The following is a 20,003-nucleotide window of genomic DNA, read 5'->3' as shown; positions in this document are numbered from 1 at the left end:
CCTGTGAGCTGGCAGCCCACCTGTTGCGCCAGAGCCACCTGAGCCAGTCAGTTTGCTCAGAGGCAGAACAAAAGGCAGGAGCTTCTCCAGCAAGCTCCACTCACAGGAAACATCTCTTCAGAGACCAAGTAAGCCTTTGATGTTGGTGAGAAACTGACTCTTCTCTCTCACTCATCCATCTATCCACCCTCTGCCCTTGAATTCATTCACCCATCTCACCAGCATGCATCAGCCAGCACACCATCCCTCCATCTGCTCGTGCCTCACTGAGGCAAGCATCCATCCATCCAGCCGACTGAATATCCATCCTTCCACCTCTCCATATTATGCACAGGAATCAGACAAACCTGGATTGCAGTCCTGGGTCCTGCTTCCTAGCTGATCTTGGACAAGTCACTAACTTCTCAGGGTCCTCTTATCTGTAAAATAAAGGGAAATCAGTCATAGCTGGGGTGAGGATTTAAAGAGAGTGGACATACCAATGCATGGAATGAGCAAATTATCATTAAATGTTCATTCCCTCTGCTTCTGCAGTTGGGCCAGGATTTATACAGGGAGAAAACCAGTACATCTTGCATGACATATTGAGAAATGCTTTTTAGATATTATCTGCAGTGTTTTAGTAGTGTGCATCCCCATGCGGTCCCAGGGGCTGGGTGGTGGCCAGAGCGGTTTGGGGGAGTGGTCCCTCCTAGACTCACAGCAGAGTGCGCCATCTAGTGGATCGGCAACCAGCGGGGTCCCTGGTAGGTCCTGGGCTGTTGTTCCACTGTGGGGTCACGGTTCTGAGCCAGCCAGAGGTCCCAGTCCCCAGACTGCAGACCGCCCTCATTCAGATGTAGTTCATGTACTGTCTTAATCAGTCAGGGGGCCTGGACTGCCAGGAGCCTTTTGTTTTGTGGATGATAGCCAGTTCTGTTTTGCCTACCCCAGCCCAACTCCCCTTTAAATGATTCCAGAAAAAAAAGAATATGCTAGCACCTCCTGTTTGCTGCGTGTCTATTATGTATTAGAAGCAGGGCTGGGGCCTTCCCGTGCACTGTCTCTGAGCCTCTAAATGACCCTGGGAGAGACTCAGCAGTTGCCCCATTTTCAGTAAGAAAACTGAGGTTTACTGAGGGAGGATGGGTTACTCACTTAAGGTGAGGGTGTATAGTCAGACCCCTGAATCTGTATCTGTACTTACCTGCTGTCATCCCAGTGTCCCTTGTAAAGTGCAGGAAAGAATTTGGACACTGATTTGAACAAGCCAACTGTAAAAGAAATTTATGAGTCAATTGGGGATATTCCAATGCTGAATAGATGTTGGATGACATTAAGGAAAGGCTGTTAATTTTTTAACTGTGCAAGTGGCATTGTGGTTATGTTTTTAAAACAGAAAAGAGTCCTTCTTTTTTAGAGATAGGCCTTGAAATATGCTCCGAGGAAACAATATGGTGTCTGGAATTTGCTTGATTCCAGTACAAGGGGATAGTACAAGGCTCAGACAGAACAAGAGGGGCTGAGAGCTGTGGCACCTGGGTGGCAGCAATGTGGAAACTGTGTCAATTGTGATTGAAAAGATGTATTATTTTCTCTACTTTTGTGTTATTTCAAATTTTACATAATTGCAGGTTTTAAAGATCAACAGGTAAAAATAAAGTGCAGGAGGTGAGGGGGTAGGAGAGGGGAAGCCATTGAAAAAAGCAAAGGAGCCCAGCATCCAAACAAAGTGTTGGGGGGTATTAGGGAGCTGATTCATAGGAATGAACGCCTCCAAGTGGAGAAGGTACAAGAAAAGGGCCAGGGCTGGTAGGAGCAAGCCATTCTAAGTTGGGTGGATTAAGGAGAAAGTGCAAACGTACAGGGTGCTGCAGAATGAGATGCCCACCAGCCACCCCTAGGCCCTCCTGCCTCCCTCAGACCCCCCCATGTTCCCTCCAGGCCCTCCTGCCCCCTCCCTGGCCCCTTTCCTCCTCCCGAAGATGTCCTGGCCCTTGCAACCTTTTCACTGGTTCCAAAAGGACCTGCTGGCACCTCCCTTCTCCAAGGCAGAGCTGCCCACCTGATGAGTCCTTCCTGAGACCAGCTTGGCTGGTAAGGCTTGAGCTGTCTAGCTTTCAAATGCCTTTTTTATTTTTTTTATTTTTTGCTATTTTCTTAATTGCCTCTTGGGGAGGAAAAGAATTAGTGCTTTTACCCTAAAACCGTGCACCAAGCTGCTCTCAGCGTTCTCAGCCCCTTTCTCCCCCACCTCACCCACCTCCTACCCTCCCCCCCCCCACTCAGCCCCCTCCTCTGCATCAGTCTTATCACCACGGCAAACTGACTAACACTCCACCCCAGGTCCAGCCAATTTCCCCAGACCCCATGGACCACAACCACCCACCTCCTCCTCTCCCCGATCCCTGGCCCTTCTACAGCTGCCGGACTCTCTGTGCGGTGGGCTTCCCAGGCACCTCGCCACTCTGGAAAAGCTCCCTCCCCCTCCCTCCTCCTTTGCTTCCCATTCTGGAAAGCCAGCCCCAGGACAGCTCCCCGGGACCCTCCCGCAGCCTGGTGCATTGCAGCAGGGCCCTCAGTGAGGGAGGGGCACAGCCGGCAGCCACCCCAAGCCAGAGCCTGCCACCCCTCCCGGCTGTCCCCAGCGGGGCAGAGGGCCCGGCCCCCCTCTCGATGCTGCAATTAAAAGCACCCCTACAAGAGCAACAGAACCGGTCCCTACTGACGGTGTCCCCCTCCTCACTTTCTGGGCTCAGAAATGCGGCCCAGGCGGCCCCCTTGTGGCACTTGGGGGCGCCACAGACCCTTGGCTGGTGTCTGAAGAATTCAGACTGTCTGATTCCACTGCACCGTGAGTTGGCACAAATCTTAAGTGGCCCAAGTCCTACCCGCTGCAGACCTGGCTCAGCCGCCTCTGTGAGTCGGGGGCCGGTTCTCCTCCCTCCCTCCCCCATTCCACATCGCGCCCTCCTCGCTCCCTCCCTCCCGGAACCAGCGCTCTCCTGTTGAATACTGCTCCAACACGCAGACAGGTGTCTGGAGACTGTTAACAGCGGTGGCAGCAGGAGGGAAGGTGTGGGGACAAGGGTTTTTCTTACAGTGACACTTGGGGAAACTGAGGAGCAGGGAGGCTCACAGTCCCTGTGCCAGTCAGAAAAGGGGCCGGAGACCCTCCCTCCCAGAGCGGGTTCCAGCTTAGAGCGTCTCCCCGAGGTGAGGGGCTGCCCTGAAGACTATCTCCTGTTCCCCTTTCTCAGTCATCAAGCCCTCATCCCCTCCAAAGCCAGTCCTCCCCATGAAGAAGCCCTGGCGGGCCCCCCCGATGTGCTCCATCCTCTCTCACGCACTGTCCACATAAACAAGCCCCAGCCCCCTCCATCTCTATCTGCAATCTGCTTGGAGGTGGGCAGGGCCCTCTCCACGTCAGGTTAATAATGCCATTTTCATAAGCCTCTGCCCATAGGTGCTACCACCTAATTTTGAATCTGCCCTTCAAACGGATTGGGCCACAGAGGAGCTGGGATCTCAAGCACCGCTGGGAGGTGCTTATAACTAATCAATCCATCCCCTGCCCACCCACGCCCCCCCAGCACTCGGCTCTGCCTTCCTGAGCAGTCTTCAGCAGCAGGGTGTGGTGGGGAGCTTCAGACGGCCTGGGGTTCCATCCCAGCCTGGCCTCACAGCAGCTGAAAGACGGTGAGTATGCGACTTCACAATCCCCTGCCTCAGTTTCCTTATCAACCCAATGGGGATTATGAGGCTGGTGCTCAGAATTTTTCCTGGGGTGAGTCCTATGCAGACAGCCCAGCTCAGGGCTTGGCCCCGAGACAGGCCTCCATAAATCTCACCTGCCATCATCCCCGCTCCCCACCCGGATCACTTGATGTGCAGTGACTGACTTACTCCCTGTCTCTCTCCCCCACCAGACTGAGCTTCCAGGACAGGAAGCCGACTGCCACTGCTCAGGGTCCAGCCTCCCACTCGGGTCTGGGCCTGACAAGGTAGGTGCACTGCGGTGGTTTGCAGAATGAGTGCATGGGAGGATGCCCGGATCCCACAGTCTGTGGGATGCCCAGAGCCCACTGGGTTTCTCTTTCCCAGATGCACCCCCCCCACCTCCTGCCTGAGCCAGCCCTTCCAGGCGGCGGCAGCAGAGCTAAGTGTTTCTCATGCCTTACCCCGGGGCCCCGTGTGCTGTTACATACAAGGCAAATTCTTGCTGTATTAAATGCAGATGTGGGCTCGCATGCATTTCTACCGCCTGCTGCATCTACTGTGAGCTCACAGGCCAGGGGCTGCCTCTGGCTGACTTGATTTGTACGATTAAGCCGGCAGAGGGGTCTCTGGCAGGCAAGGTTCCCGTTTGTATTCGGGGCAGGGTCGCGAAAGGCCAGACTGTCTTCTTTCTTGTGCGCCACTTGTTACATGTGCACCTCCCTCCCTGGGCCCCACTGTCTACTCCATAAGCATTCATGAAGTGTCTGATGTATGCTAGGCGACTCTTATCTCATTTCATCTCACGGGGAGGGAGCCCCTCTCGTATCTATTGCACAGGGAAAAACAGAGGCTCTGAAAAGTAAAGGGAATTGCGTGGTCTCACAGCTAGGAAGCGGGGAGTCCAGCCCGGTCTGGTGTTGTCTGTCTCGGGAGCCCCCCAGCCCCACCACAGCCGCCTACCGCCGTCGCCACTGCCGCTGCTGCAGGCTTGACCAGGGCCGGCCAGCCGCCAGCCAGCGGCTCCTGCAGAAAAGGCAGGGGGTTGCATAGAGAGCGTTCTCCCTGGCAACTAGCAGAGGGGCCATAAAAAACGGAGGGCTCAGACGCCGCTTAACAGAGAGATCTGAGCAGCTGGATCTGGGAGGGGAGATCCGCGCCCTCCCCTGGGCTCTCTGCAGAACAGCAGGGCAAAGGGCTCAGTCCCAGACCCCACCGAGCAGGGGCAGAGGCACCCCGGGACAGGTGTAGACGGCTGTGATCGGGACGGTGACAGGAACCCCAAATCTGATCCCTTGGTGGGTGGGGGGCTCACTCCTCAGCACGGAAAGGAGAGGACTGAAGTGAGCTTGCTGTCTGTGAAGAGCCAGGGCAGAGGGGGCGAGGGGGCTGCAGCAGAGCCGCGGAGGCAGATGCAGAAAGCAGGGGAGGGCTCGGCAAAGCAGCTCTGTGTGCGAGCCCTGAGCGGGCTGCTCAGGGAGAGAGGGAGCTCCCTGTTACAGGAGGCATCCGAGCAGAGAGAGGCAGGCCGGTACTTGGCCGGGAGGCTGCAGCACGGCTCCCTGCCCGGGCTGGCAGCCCGCACGTCTAGGCCTTTGAGAAGCTCCTACAGAGCTAAGTCCCAAGCGGGGCTGGCTGCGGAGGAGGCAGGCTGGGGTCAGAGCAAGGATGCGCAGACTTTTCCCATGTACCTTGCCCTGAGCTGCATATGGCAAAGGCACGGAGATGGCTGGTGGAGCGCTTCTGTCACAATGAGGCAGTGAGGGAGAGGAGCAGAGAATGGGGGTGAGTGCTCGGGGCCAGCGCGGGGGAGGTGGGGGGCTGTCCTGCAGCCAACTCCCCATCTCAAGGGCCGGGCCACCTGGAGTGGCCAAGTGCCCGCCCCAGCTCCCAGGCCCAGAAAAGCTGGCCTGGGTCCTCTCTGGGGCAACAGGCTGGTGCAGCGGGTGGGGGGGAGCCTTCCTACAGGGGGGGAAGTCGGTGGGGGGGTCTGGTGAGTTGAGAGGCCGCCCGGTCATGGGAAAAGCAGGGCCCTTTGCTGGAGGCTGGGCCACAGCCACAGATTCAGCGGGCTGCTGGACCGTGACTTGGATGCTCTGGGGACTCGTGAAAGCCCCTCACCCGGCGATGGGGCCCAGGGGCCTGCATGTTGATGAATGCGGCCCACGCCGCACTGGGCGCTGGATCTCCAGGCCCATTCATGGGGGCTCAGTTCCCAGGAACTCTGGGTGGACGGGGCCTTTATCAGGGGACCCCCGCTAGACGAGGCTCTGTTCTGCAGTTTCTAAAGGAGTTTTCTTGTCTTTGTTCCCAGTGCAGGCGCTCAGGGAGTGCGCGCACACGTGTGTGTGTGTGTGTGTGTGTGTGTGTGTGTGTGTGTGTGTGTGAGAGAGAGAGAGAGAGAGAGAGAGAGAGAGAGAGACAGGCTGGCTGAGGGGCCAGCCCGAGTTTCCTTGTCTGTGAAATGACCAGGCTGCCCTAGCTCACCCTCTCGAGGCAGTGACGCACTTTCATGGGGCAGTAGGATTGTAAGATTCAGGGAGGGCAGAAGCACCTGGGGACCTGGGGATGGAGCCCCTTGTCACTGCAAGCCTAATTGTCCTGCTCCTGACAGTCCATTCCGCCAGGGCACTGTCGGGGTCCCGACAGCTGCTCTGACCCGCCGTGGGGGGGCAGCATCGTGTTGCAGGTGGAGAGTGCAGGCTGGCTCCCCACAGACAGACAGACAGACAGACAGACAGACTGCCCCCGCTGCCCCGCTTGGGAGCTGCTGGGAGACCTTGGAGAAACTGCTTTTAGGAGCCTGGGGATTCTGTTGTTATTAAGTCACTGCTCTTTTTTAATCTATTAAAGGATTGCTTTGAAAGTGTCGATTTGCAAATGTTTGGTAAAGTGGTATTTGCATATGCCTTCCTGCCTCTGCAGCGTTATGGGGGGGGGCCATGGGGGGGTTGCGGAACAGAAGCCACGCACATAAGAAATTTTGCAAAGAGAGGTTTCTGGTCAGGGGTAGCTGGTGGTGCAGGAAAGAGCTCAGGTCAGCGCTAGTGTGGATTTGAAAAGTCACCTACCCAAAATCCCTAACCAGCCAAAGGCCACAGGGCAGCAAACCCTTTAGCCCCTGATGGGCAGGCTGGCTGGGGAGGGGACTCCTGCTGAGGAGGAGGCACTATCCCCCTCCCCAGGATACTTCCTCTGCTCCAGACACAAACAGAGCCCAGCTCCCTGGCCCCTGCCACCCCCCGCGCCCCCCGTCCCTGAGTGAGGAAGTGGGGAGTGGGGTTTGGGCATGAAGCGCGGGGGCCACAAGGTAGGGGCGCGGGCAGCTCCACACACAGAGGCAGAAAACCAGCCCCAGGGCGAGCCGCTCCAGAGTAAATAAACCCAACCTTGCGGAGAGAGGAGTCTTTGTGCCCCGCGGCAGCGGGGAAGTTCACTTTTGTATAAAAGGCAACAGCCAAGCCATGCCTGCACTAGGTAAGGCTGCCTCGGCTCACAAAAACCTCCTTCAGGCTGGGCCCGGCCCAGGGAGCATTTTCTGTGAAATTCAGGAGAAGTCAGGTTTAGCCAGAAGTTTTTCCAGGAATTATTAACCCCTGGAGACTGTACTACCGTTCCTTCCGAGCCGACCCTGCCAAAGTCCATAAAATACACGCCTAAAAAATCTGCCTGAAGAGCAGTCTGACATTTTATATATATTTATAAAAAAATAAAATAAACTATTGCCAAACTTTTCAGGAGAACCCAATTAAACCCGGCGGGGGCAGCCCCCTTCCCTGCCAGGGCGCTGACAGAAAGGCCAGGGTCTCCCTTGGGGGCGTCTGCACTGGGGCGAGGGGAGAGGGGGTCTTCGTTCCTGCTCACACTCTCGGGCTTTTTGTTTCCTCTGTGGGTCTCCCTGAAGGCTCCTGTTTTCCGCTGGCTACTGTGTGGGGTGATTTATTTGTGCTCTTGTCTCACTCTCCCTATCACTACTCGGTGTGTGCAGATGCTTTTCTGATCAGGAAACTGAGGCACAGGAATTCTCAGGGCCTGGCTTGCCAAAGTCGTATACTTCATGTCCGCTCTGGAGCCAGGTTTGTGCTCTCAAGATGGCCAACCTCTCGGGGTGCCCCCCACCCCCCCACCCTGGAGGGGAAAAAAAAAAGACCAAAACCTTGAGCAGGTCAGGTGACTTCTGTCCCTCCCACAAGCAGGTGAGGCCCTCTGCCCCCAGGGTGACTGTGGACCTGGCATCGTTGTCCCTCTGCCCCGCAGCCTGTGCTCCTTCTAGAACATGACACTGTCCCAAAGGTAGCATCCACCGTCAGCCTGTCCCCTCCCCAGAGCCCCTGCCATCACCACAGCTGGTGGCTCTGCTGTCACATGCTAAGACTTACCTCCTTCTTATGTTCTGGGACCAGGCCCATTTCCCTCTGGCAAGGAGAAGGCCATAAAAGATGCAATCAACCATTTCCAAGCCGTAATTATGCCCCCCAAACCCATCACCAGCACGCTTGACCCTGAGATGCTACCACCCCCTACTCATGGATTCTGAGGTCCTGCCAGCAGGCGTGGAGGGAACCTGGTGCTGCGCCCCAGAAGTGGCAGAGCTGTTGGGGCCGTGGGGGAAGGCCCCCCACTCCAGGCGTGTGTTTGTGGTCTGACGCATTCTGAGCACTCACCCAGTGCGCAGGGCAGACGGTTCAGTCCTCAGGAGCAGAATAGGAGGCCTTTTCATTGAGGGGAAGGCAGATCCAGGCGACCCAGGAGCCCAAGGCACTAGAAAGGGACAAAGGAAAGGGGGTGATTAACATGTGGCTGGTTTCCTGAATTCTAGAAAAATGGAAAACATTCTCCCGAACTAGGAAAACATGTCAATGAGGCATTGCACTTATGGGGACTGTGCTTTGTTGGACTTTTAAACGAGGTGTTGGGGGGAGTTCAGCGTGATGTACATTTCAAAGCCTGGTCTAAAAGGCTCAGGAGAAGCTGGTTGGGAAGGCAGGCCGAAGCCCCCAAGTGTAAAAAGGCAGGGCCCACACTGACAGGAGCAGGTAGCTCGCGGGGCGCCTAGAGAGGTCAAGGGGTCGGTGGGGTTGGGGGGAACGGGAATGAGTCTGGGAAGCTTCCAGCCAGACCCTGAAGGGTCCTACGTGCCAGGCTAAGGCTCTTGGACCTCATCCCAGAAGCTCCAGGAAGTCAGGAGGAGGATTTAAAGCAAGACAGTGACAAGGTCAAAATGGCATTTTAGAAAGATCAATGAAAATAAACTTTGCAAACCATTTAACCCAGCTACCCCACCTCCAAGAAGCTGGGATAAAGGAACAGCCAGGGACATGCTTACAGATTAAGCTATAAAAATGCTCGTTGCGGGACCATTAGCAACAACACAACACGGAACGGCTTAGGTCCTTTTTAGCAGGCATCGGTGGAACAAAATCGTAGGAATTAAAACCTCAGTTCGTGACATGCTCATTTATCTGGGCGAGGTCCACTTTTATCTTATGTATTTATTTTTATTTATTTTCTTAAATAATATAATAAGCAGCCATGAACCTGTGACCCCCCTCCACCCCGCCCAGATAACCAGGACTTTGACCAGAGCTCCTATCTGGACCCATTCTCCAACCACCGCCCCCCCAGCCCCAGCACACTTACAGCTGGGATTTTCAACAATAGAAGAGGGTCTAATCAACAAGGGTGCATACATACCCCGGAATATTAAACAGCTCTTAAAAAGAATGAAGCAGCCGAGATTTATTGTCTTTTAATGGACCTCAGTATTTTGCGCAGAACTGGATTAATCATGATCCTTTGTTCATAAACACTTTGTCATCATTGGTCCAGGCATGTCCCTCTTTTATTTTGCTAATTGATGCATCCATATATTCATTTGTGATAATGTCATAAACACTTGTGAGCCCGCTCCTGAGAAATTACTTACACCTGCCCCACGCTCCGTGTCCGTCCCCACGGGGTAAGGACCTGGGGCTCTCGCGACAGCGGTGAGGGGGTTAAATCAGCCCCAGTGTGCTCAGATTACAGGGTACTAAGGTGTGTTATAAGGCACGGTGTCGATCTTGATTATCTCCAGGCAGATTCCTGAGGGAAGAAAAATAAGCAGAAGAAAATGTACACTGTGATGTAGCTTATGTAAAAAATAAACAAAATCATATATTTTAGAGGTCTATTTATATACATACATAAATGCACAGAGAAATATCTGGAACCGCACACCTGAAACTGGTAACAGCAGTGAATATGCTGGGGGTGGGGGGAGCTGGGAGTGAGGGAGGGGTTGCAGATGGCTTTAGCTTTTATCTGCAGTGTTTGATTTTTAGTAATGAGTGTATTAATTATCAGCGCATTCCTTGCATAATTAAAATAAACACTTTGTGTGGGGCTCTTTTTTTTTTTCTTTTTTTTGGTTTTTCTCATTTGTTTGTTTGTGGGGTGGGTGGGGGGGTTTGTTTTCCTTTTTTACAAAAACAAAAGGAAGAGCATTTTGGCTGATGGCCCAGAGTGGGGCACACATCCCCAAAACAAGTTCTGCAGACACGGGGGATTTATTTTATCCCAAAGATCATTCCTCTTTTAATTTTATATGTTCTAAAGCCGGAGCCCCCACGGGCCTCCCAGCGGCGTGTCAGTGACAGGAGGCCAGCAGGTGCGGGCCTGCTGGCTGCAATGTCACCGCCCCCAGGCCCCAAATCCCTCCAGAGCCCCCGGCGGGGGTGTCTGCAATGCACCCTTTTCGGTCTTTAAGAAGCCCCAAAAGCGAATGTCCTGGCCCGTGTTCTCGGGGATTAGCTAGCTGGAATGAGAACTCCGGGAGAATGTCACAGGACCTGGGCCCAGAGAAGGGGACGTGCCAGCCTCCGGGAGCAGTGGCCCCGCAGTTCCTATGCATAGTCAACAGGCGCGCGGCTGGCTGGCCAACAGCCGGGGCCTCGCCGCATCCCCGGACAGCAGCTTTCTGTGCGGAACCCACAGCTGCCATCTTCCCACCCCCATGTCTCATCAAGAGGGATTGTGGATCAAGGGCATGGGTATTTCTGACCTGTCAGTTCCAGGACAAAGGGGAGCAACCCCACAGGTCTTTGCTTGCCCCCCTGTGTCCCTCTCCCCAAGACACCTCAACTCCTGCTTGCTCACTGAGCTTCAGACTCAACTCCCCAGGCCCCCTCCCAGCTGTCTAGGCTGTCAGAATCCCTGAGCAGGCACGGGGCTAAACGCACAGCAAAACCATCTCAGTCTCATCTAAAGATGGAGACGCTGAAGCTCTGAGACCCCCAGAATACCAAACTAAGCCAACGTTCAACCCAAATCAGTGTGAGCCCTCGTCCGGTTTCACCCCGGCCGCCATCTGCACAGATCAACCAACTCCTCTCGATAGCACAGACGGGGACCTTCTGGAACTTTCCTCCCCTCTGCCAGGCAGGGATCTATTTCTGACCATGACTTTGTGCGGAAGAAATGTGAGCACAGGTTAACCAGCCCTCTGCGAGGGTGACCAGCTCTTAATCGCCTTTCCCGCACACGAGGCTCTGCTGTTTATTATTTGGCCTGGGTTTGGTCCTGGTGAATACTTTAAAGTATTTGTCATAGTTTTTCAGATATGAAATATGGTAGGATAAAGAAAAATAAAATGCAGTATCCGGGCTGACATCACCTGCATCCACCTCCGGGCCAGGGTAATTCAACATGAAGACGTTCGCTCCTACGGAAGGCCTCATAAATCCAGGCAACGCCAGTCCAAGTTATATAGTTGACTCAAGGAAAGGCTCTCTGGATCCCAACACTGACCCCCGACTGTCTCTGCTCCCCTCGTCCTCCCTCTGGGTTCTAGAAAAATGAGAAGGGCTTTCAAACAGGGAGGGGACAGATCCGCCTCAAATAAGAATTGTTTTTATCTGTGTTGAATACCTACTGTGTGCCAGGCATTTTCTATTTTATTTCATTTAAGGCATCAAGGCAACGCCTAAAGAGGACGGTCTCCATCCTACAGAAGGGGAGGGGGACTGGCCGTCATCTGACCAAAAGTCACCCAGGGGAGTCTGTGTTCTCTGCCCCCCCTCCAGCAGGCCCCTTGGGCCCCCTTTGAGCCCCCACCAGAGAGGTCCCACTTGTTGTACCCCTGTGTACATGATCAGAGACTTAAACACCTCCCTTGATTACATATAACAGAATAACAGCATTATTCTGGATTTTTAATAATATTACCATATTAATGCAGTGTAAGGTCTCTACCTCCCCAGAACCTGTGTGGCGTAAAGACAGGGCGTACACACCTGGTCTGCTGTGAGGTCAGCCTAGGAGGGCCGCATCCACCCCCCTCTGGGTAGGGGTGCCATCCCGGGCCGGGGGGGCGGGGGCTGGGTCCCCACGCTGGCCTCTGGAACCCACGACTCACTGCCCATCCAGGGGGCAGTGAGCCTCAGCTGCAAAATAAAGAGGGCAGGTTAGTTCCATCCTGAGGGGGCTACACACTTAGAAATTGTCCAAATTTACAACTCATAAAAAATAAATTCAAGTCGCAGACCTTTCGATTCGATCCTGGGCCAGGCACCTGCTCCCTTCTGGGGGTGGGGGGTGGGGCGGGAAGCACAGTCTCACCTCCAGCCACCTGGGAGGGGAGAAAGGAAACCGCTCAGAGTTCTATCCACCTCTGAGAACCCACCTCTCAGGGCTCACCTGCTGCCCGCAGCCCTACTGTGTGCCAACAGAGGGTGGGACCAAGGAGTAGCACGTGCACACGGACACCAGGGGGTAGGACAAAACATCACGGGGGTCCCTCTGGACGGGGCCCCGGGTGAGGGAAGGACCACCAGCCTGGGAAGATGCTACTTAGAATTGCCTGTGAAGTTGAAGCTCAGGGAGCTAAAAGATTTACTCGGGGTCAAGCAAGGGGCCCAGACCCCAGACTCACACAGAATCTTGCTCTTGCTGAGAGCGAAATGGGGGACTGGCAAGAACTGGGGTCTTCCCGAAAGCTCCGGAGTCCGTGGGGAGAGCTGAACGGGAGCGCCACTGCAGACCTTGGTGGGTCACACACCGTCCCCGAGGCCAGCAGGAGGCACAGGCTTCATCAGACCCAGGGGGAGAATGAGGTCAGGCCTGCTAAAGATTAGAGGTTCGCCCCTGAGCCTCAGATTCCTCTTCTGAAAAATGGGGACAATAACAGCAAGGGCTTCATGGTTGCCATAAGGATTCAAAGATTTAGAACAGCGTCTGGCACATAGTCAGTACTCCAACTGGAGGGACCCAAAGGGGGCAAAGTGACTCAGCCCTGGGACAGAAACAGGGAAGAAGGTGTGGGGTGTGCCGTGGGGGACAGGGGAATGTGCACCCATGACCCAAAGCCTGGACTCTCCTAATTACAGAAATAAACGTATCCAATCACTTTGTAGGAAGAAGCGAGACTCCAGCCGACGGCGGGACAGGAGCGGAACCACTGAACACTTGCATCAAAGGTAAGACTGGGGTGGAGGTCCCATGCTGACCTCCCCCTGGGGAGGTGGCTCTCTGGGGGACGTGGGGTGCCTGGGTGCTACATGGGGCGGGTAGGCTGGCCAGCACCCAGGAACAAAGGTGAAAGGGTTAGTTTGTCTGCAGGAAAACACCACGACATGGGGGACGCAGTACCTCGTTCAAATACTTGAGCAGCTATAATTAGCAAGTCCGGGGCCAGTTGTTCTGTCCCTCCGCCGACAACCAAATTAGCCAAAATGAGTTGGCAATGACCACATGAGCTTTTCAGGGAGAGGGAGGCCCGTTCCTAGGGAGGGCCTGGCCTCCCACTGGGTCACGAGGCTGAGCACACGGATGCCACGAACAAAAGTGGCCCTCCGGCCAAGGGGCCCTCGGGGTCCCCAAATCCCCAAATGGCCACTGTCCTCCCCCCGCCCCCCTCCCCGCCCCGGGCATCCGTTCCTGCCCTCTCCAGCCACTGGAGGAAGGAAGCAGGGAAACCTGGCTTCCCACACTGCCTCTTCCTTCCTGACCTGGGTTCTCTCAGCGCCGTGAAATGGGGAGCTTTGGTGGGAGCAAAGTCAGTGTCTGGGGGTCAAGCTGCTAGAGTCATGCCTGACACAGAGCAGACGCCAGGGAAACATCGGTTTCAATAAATAAATTCTAATTATCCCTGTCTGGACGACACTCGCCTCCGCGTGTACGCACCCCGCCCCTCACTAGCTTCAGTCACCAGCGGCCTGCTGTGGGGGGGCGCCCGGTGGTCTTGGCCCCCTTGCATGGCCACTGCTAATTAAAGCTCCCAGGGAAGTCACTTCAGCCCCCAGGCCCCGGTGCAATCACTTGCAAGGCAGAACGCTGTTGCCTCACGGGGCAAGGGGGGAAATTAAAGTTGACCCAGGCGTGAAAATGCTGTCTGAGGGCTGACCAATTACAGCAGGTATTCCAAAACTAAAAATCGCCAGAGTCTTCACGTTAAACACAGGCCCTTCCTTGTTCGGACCCTTTCCAGCTTACACAGGGCCCACCTCCCCTGAGAAAGAAGTCGGCCTCCCACTCTGGCCTGACCTCCACCCGCACCAAGGCCAAGCGCCCCTTGTTTCCCTCAGAGCCCTCACCCCACTACTCCTGGGTCTATGGCTCCTGGCCCGTCCACAGAGCCAGAAGAACACCAGGCCCAGAGGGACCCCACCAGAGACAGATTCCACTGAGACCCTCCCAACGCCAACATTGAACGGGACAAACCCCAAGAGGAACCGGCCATACGTGGGAAGCTCTCTGTAAATGAAATAGTGTGAGGACCCCCAATTCCTAATACTATTTTTAAATAGTACAAGGACCCCCCCAGCTTCTGGAATTGAGGCAGGGTGGGGCCTCTGAGCTCCACCTGCTCAAGCCAACCCCCTCCTTTCATCGCTGCTCCCCAAGTCACCCCTCAGGCACCTCCCAAGACCCCAGAGCTACAGGAACAAAATGAGAAGACCCCCTGCCCAAGCCCGCCTTGCAGTTCTGGGGAAACTGAGGGCCCAGGAGGAGAAGGTCACGCTGAAAGTCAGCGCGGGCCCCGGGCTGGCAGCTGGCGCGGCTCCTTCCTCTGCCCGCTTGCCTTCAAAGGCAAGAGCAGTCTGGGGAGCAGCTGATTGGCCTGGCCCATTTGGGCAGCCCAAAGAAGAAGGACATTCTCGTATGTGACCCCTCTCCCAATCCCTCCCAGGGTTATTCTGGGCAGAGTGATCCAGCTGCCCCCTGGAGCTGCCAGTCAAGCAGTGGACGGGGCGGGGGTGTAGGGACTCAGCCACAGGAACCTCAGGGGCACTGCCCTTCACCTCGCTGGCTGCAAGAGGCAAGGGGCCGAGGAACCTTCTCCAGGAGGTACCCCATGCAGCTGGTTTGGGGTTGGTGGAGAAGCCCTGGGGCCAGCCCAAGCCCTGCTGTCATTCCATGCCTGTCCTGAATCACGGCAACCCCCCTTCCAGAGACTGTTTCCGCCGTAAAACGGTTTTCCAAGGCCCCAGGCCCCAGCCCCCAAGTGAAGAGCAGGAAGCAACTGAGGCTGGCTGTTCTGGGTCAAGATGTGAAGGGTCTCACAGCTATGAGGCCCAAGTGGTCTTAATCCGTAAGGCAGGGGGGTAAGAAGGCAAAGCAGGAGTCCACGGGAGTCCACGGGAGTCCACAGGACCCAGGACCCACCCAAGCTCCTCCTGGGGCTCTCAGGGAGCCGCCTCAGAAATTCCAACTGGCAAGCTGAGGGGGGAGAGTGACCCCACCACTGGTCTACACCAGGAAACCAAGGAGCCCCAGCCCAAGCCTCACAAGGGAAGATCTTGACCTTGACATGAGTTTAATAAAATAACTAATACCAACCAGTGTCCCCACGTGCCCACCCCCACAGTGACGCTCAGCAGGTCTGGAGCAATGGTGGGAGTAACTGGGGGGAATATTCATTTCAAAGTCACTCAGCCCTCAAGACCAGGTCGCTGTGTCCCTCAAACCCAAGCGACTCTGAAGACGGCCTGGAGGCAGGCCAAGACGGACGAGGGTCTTCCCCTGACCTCAGCCCTGATGCCCCTCGTGACAGGGCCGCAGGTGTGACCACTAGTGTCTGAGAGGCCAGGAAAGCGGAGAACGTGACAGAGAATCCCCGCTGTCCCTCGCACCCCTCTGCCCTCACGACTCCTCTTTCTTGGCTCTCCACCTTCCTCCTCAGCAACTCGGGCTGCGTGCCCCCCTCCCTCCCGTGTCCTCACCTCTCCCCTGATCCCCGCCCCAGGCTCGAATCTGCTCCTAAATACCCCCCATCTCCTCTTCCAAGCTCTATTTTTAAAATCAGATTTCCTTTACTGTACAAGTGAGCCGACAGGGCGAGGTATTCGCTGAGGGATTGGCCCCCCCGCCCCCCCTCCCACCCAACCCTTCATAGACTCACGTTGGCAGCCCTGACCCAATGGGCCACTTGCTCAGCGGCAAGCAGGGAGCTGACCTGGCCGAGAAGGCTCTGGGCACTGAAGGTGGTGAGGCTGGGGTGTCTGTCTATGAGTGTCGGCGGGGGGCAGAGGGTCTGACTCAAAGACCTCGAGGGCACTTCTGACCCGGACCAGGTGCACTAAATCCTGATTTTGAATTTGAATTTTTTTTTTCTTTTTGGGTAAGGTGAGAATGGCCAAATCAAGAGATGTGTCTTAAAGAAATTGCCTTAAGGCCTGAGACTTGAGCATCTATCATGCTACATCTGTTGCACTGACCATATTCCCTCTGGGGAGCCCAAAGAAGAGGCCGGGCAGCCTCCGGGCTGTACCAGCTGCAGCAGGCGGGCACGCGGCCGGAGGGGGGGCGGAGGAGGGAGGGGTGAGTCAGAAGGAAGCCCATAGCCACGTAGAAAGCCAGACGTGGGAGGCCAGAGACGCCTTCGCTTTACAAAACATGGCCCCAACAATGGCCAATGTCTTCACAAAGGGGCAGGCAGCTGAGCCCAGCAGAGCCCCGAGGGAGACACTCACCAACAGTAGAGGGAGACCCCCTGGTCTTGCCCCCCAGGACCCTGCACTCACCTCCAGCACATTTAGCGTGAGGGCGTGGTCCTCATCTCTACCGCTGGTGATGTCCTCTCTGCAAGGCAAGGCTTGCTTCCATTTCTTCCCATCGGGGTCTTCACACAGTGCCTGGCCCAGAAAAAAGAATCAGGACACGTTGCTGTAATGAATTAATGAAACATAGGTAGAGGAACCGACTTTAACAACATAAAAAGATCCAGAACTATAAAATTAAAATGAGTGCGGGGACAGGAGGTAAGAAACCCAGTCTTTGAGGAGTAAAGTGTGAGAGGAGCAAGAAACTGCATGGAGAAATTAGGGAGGACGAAAAATGTTGGTTTCGTGCAAAGGAACTTAGGCTTTATTCCCTAGTTAGTGAAGAGCAACGTAAAGATTTTTTTAATATAACAAATACCTGGTCCAATTTTCATTTCATGCTCAGGCATCTGGATTTTATGCTTTGGACATGAAATCTGAAAGGCTTTACGCTGAGAACGCCATGATTGAAGATGCCGAGATGTTGAGACATGTCGTTAGTGATGAAAATACAGGAAAAGATTTTAAGCGGGGTTCTAAGAATAGATTTGGGGTTCGGGGGGTAGCTTTATTTTGAGGAGTGACTGGAACAAGTTTTTGTATCATGCTAAGGGGTTTGGATTCTTGCCAAAAGGTCTTAAGAAATGTGATGGTGAGATTTTTGCTTATGGAAGATAAATGTGCAGAAAAACATAAAAAATGTGTTTTAAGGCTAACAGCTTTGGACTTTATTATACAAGGAACATTGAAAAACTGTAAAGAGAAAAACGGTAACAGCCACAAATTTAAGTCTCCTGCAAAAACCTTTGCACTTTATAGCTCGGGGGGTGCCAACGTCTGACTTTCAGAGATTTGATGGATATTGACACCAAAGTTGAAAAACTTCAATCGTAAGAGTTATATGATCAACACTGGGAATGCTCAAAGAAATTTGAAATTTATTTTGAGGCTCTGACATGATTGGAGTTTTGTACATGCCTAGAAATTTGATTTTAGCCAATAAAAATTTCTAAGAGAGTGACATGGTAAGATTTTTTGTTTGGAGTGGATAAATAATATGCAGTGAAATTACAAAATAAAATTCACATTTTATGCTAAGAATTTGGACTTTGATTCCATAATTTCACAATGAAGAGACATTGTTAAGATTTTAAGGCGGAATTACAAGATCAAATTTTACATGCTGTGCTAGGAAGTGTGAACTTTATTTTAAGGGATGACAAGATCGAATTTTTATATCATGCTAATAAGTTTGGACTTAAGCCAATAAAGCGTTTACAAGAATGATGGGATGAGATTTGGGGGTTTTTTTTATAGACCAGTCTGAAGATAAATTACATGGTACCACGTTGCATTTTATGTTAAGTAGTTGGGACGTTATGTTATAAGGCAATGAAGAAATCTTGGAAAGTTTTAAATTGGGAGTTACATGATCAGACTTATCGCATTTTGGCAGAGCTACAAGAGTGGGTTTTTATGGTAAAGTTAATATGATCAGATTTTTATAACATGCCAAGGAGATGTGATTTTATGTGAGAGTCGAAGGCATTCGAGCATTTCATTTTGGGGAGGGATATGATCTCATTTTTGAACCCTCATGCAGAGGCGTTGGGATTTTAGCCAGTAAAGGGTTTTAAGGAGTGACTGATGAGAGTTTTGTCTCCAGGGGAATTAGCTGTAAAATATATTTTATGCTAAGGTGTCTGGATTTGATGAATCAGATAATGAACGCATATCGACAGCTCAGAGGAGGCACCCTTTGGCACAAGGGCAACCTCTCTGTACTTTATGCTGAAGAATCGGATTGTTTATAGCAAGTGATACAGAGGCGGGGCAGGTCTTAGGCAGAGGTTATGTGACTGAATTTACATAGCATGCTGAGAAGTTTGGACCCTATTTTGAGGAACGACAGGAATACATTTTTGTGCTGTGCTAAGGAATTTGGATTTCAGCCATTAAGAGATTTTAAGAGAGTGACATGGTAAAATTTCTGTGTTTGATAAGAGGAGTCTGCAGAGAAATGATATAGTAATATGTGTATTTTTGGCTAAGTGGTTCAGATCTTATCTCATAGGTGATTAAGAGATACTATAAGGCTTGTTAAGCAGAAGTTACAAGACCAAATTCATGTACCTTGCAAGGAAGTGTGACCTTTTGTTTTGAGGAATGACACGGTCAAATTTTTATATAATGCTTAGAGGTTTGGAATTAAGCCAGTCAAGAGTTTAAGAAGTCGCCTGGTAAGATTTGGGGGTTTATATCCATCCGTTTGCAGATAAATTACACGGCAAAACTATTTTATTTTATGCTAAGTGATTGGAACTTTATATTTTAAGCAATGAAAATAGACTTTTGTACGTTTTAAATAGAGCAATTATGGGACAACTTTCGTGCTAAAAGTTTGAACTTTGACGCTAAGGAGTGTTAAGATCAGGATTTTGTAACATGTCAAGGATATTAGATTTTAGATTGAAGACAGGACAGGTGAATGATTTCATCAGTTACATCATCGAATTCATAAATACGCTAAGACATATTTGTATTATATTAATATATATGTATTATATTAAAAGGGCTATAGTCTAGTTTTTAAATCATCTGGTAAAGGAGTTAAAATTTTAACCAATAAAGGGTTTTAAGGGTTTTAAGAGCCATACTGAGATTTTATATTGTAAATTTTAGCCAACTAAGACTTTTAAGTTTTAAAAGCTATATAGATTTTATATTTAAAATTTTAAATGTCAGTCAATTTAAGTTTTTAAGTTTTAAATTTTAGCCAATAAAGTGTTTTAAAATTTTAAGAGATATACAGGTTTCATGCTTAAAATTTTTTAATTTTAGCCAATTTAAATATTTCAATATTTAAATTTTAATTTTAGCCAATTTAAATTTTTCTATTTTAAAATTTAAATTTCAGGGGCACCTGGGTGGCTCGGTCAGTTAAGCGTCTGACTTCAACTTAGGTCATGATCTCATGGTCCTGGGATGGAGCCCCATATCGGGGCTCCCCACTCAGTAGGGAGTCCGTTTCTCCTTCTCCCTCTCCTCCTCCCCACCCCCACTCGTGTCTCTCTCAAACGCTCTGCTCTCTCTCTCAAATAAATTTAAGAGAGCCTGTGCTCTCTCTGTCTCTCTCTCAAATAAATAAAAATTTTTTAAATAAAATAAAATAAAATTTAAATTTCAGCCAATTTAAATTTTTAAGTTTTAAATTTAGCCAATAAAGTGTTTTAAAATTTTAAGAGATATACAGGTTTCATGTTTAAAATTTTACATTTTAGCCAACTT

The 20,003-nt window shown here is 52.2% G+C and overlaps 1 protein-coding gene and 1 non-coding gene across 2 annotated transcripts in view; both read right to left on the bottom strand.

Moving 5' to 3' along the window:
* LOC123861923 (uncharacterized) overlaps positions 1–20,003 on the bottom strand; it is a 110,949-nt gene that overhangs the window by 85,101 nt on the left and 5,845 nt on the right. Inside the window, exons 2-9 of the mRNA XM_064571586.1 lie at positions 16,698–16,808; positions 12,221–12,304; positions 11,970–12,119; positions 11,351–11,523; positions 9,623–9,780; positions 8,361–8,457; positions 1,187–1,253; positions 348–419 (exon numbers count right to left, since the gene is read on the bottom strand). The gene's annotated coding sequence lies outside the window, so the exon portion shown is untranslated. The remainder of the gene's footprint in view (positions 1–347; positions 420–1,186; positions 1,254–8,360; positions 8,458–9,622; positions 9,781–11,350; positions 11,524–11,969; positions 12,120–12,220; positions 12,305–16,697; positions 16,809–20,003) is intronic.
* On the bottom strand, positions 9,448–9,524 carry LOC123862776 (small nucleolar RNA SNORD112). The gene has a single exon (XR_006795444.1). It is a non-coding gene; the product is annotated as a small nucleolar RNA SNORD112 (small nucleolar RNA).

The sequence above is a fragment of the Mirounga angustirostris genome, unplaced genomic scaffold (assembly GCF_029215605.1).
Source record: "Mirounga angustirostris isolate CCGP_5_RB_7025 unplaced genomic scaffold, mMirAng1.0.hap1 SCAF_9, whole genome shotgun sequence".
NCBI lineage: Eukaryota > Metazoa > Chordata > Mammalia > Carnivora > Phocidae > Mirounga > Mirounga angustirostris.
Note: the sequence above shows the minus strand (reverse complement) of the source record. Positions and strands in the feature narration are given on the sequence as shown.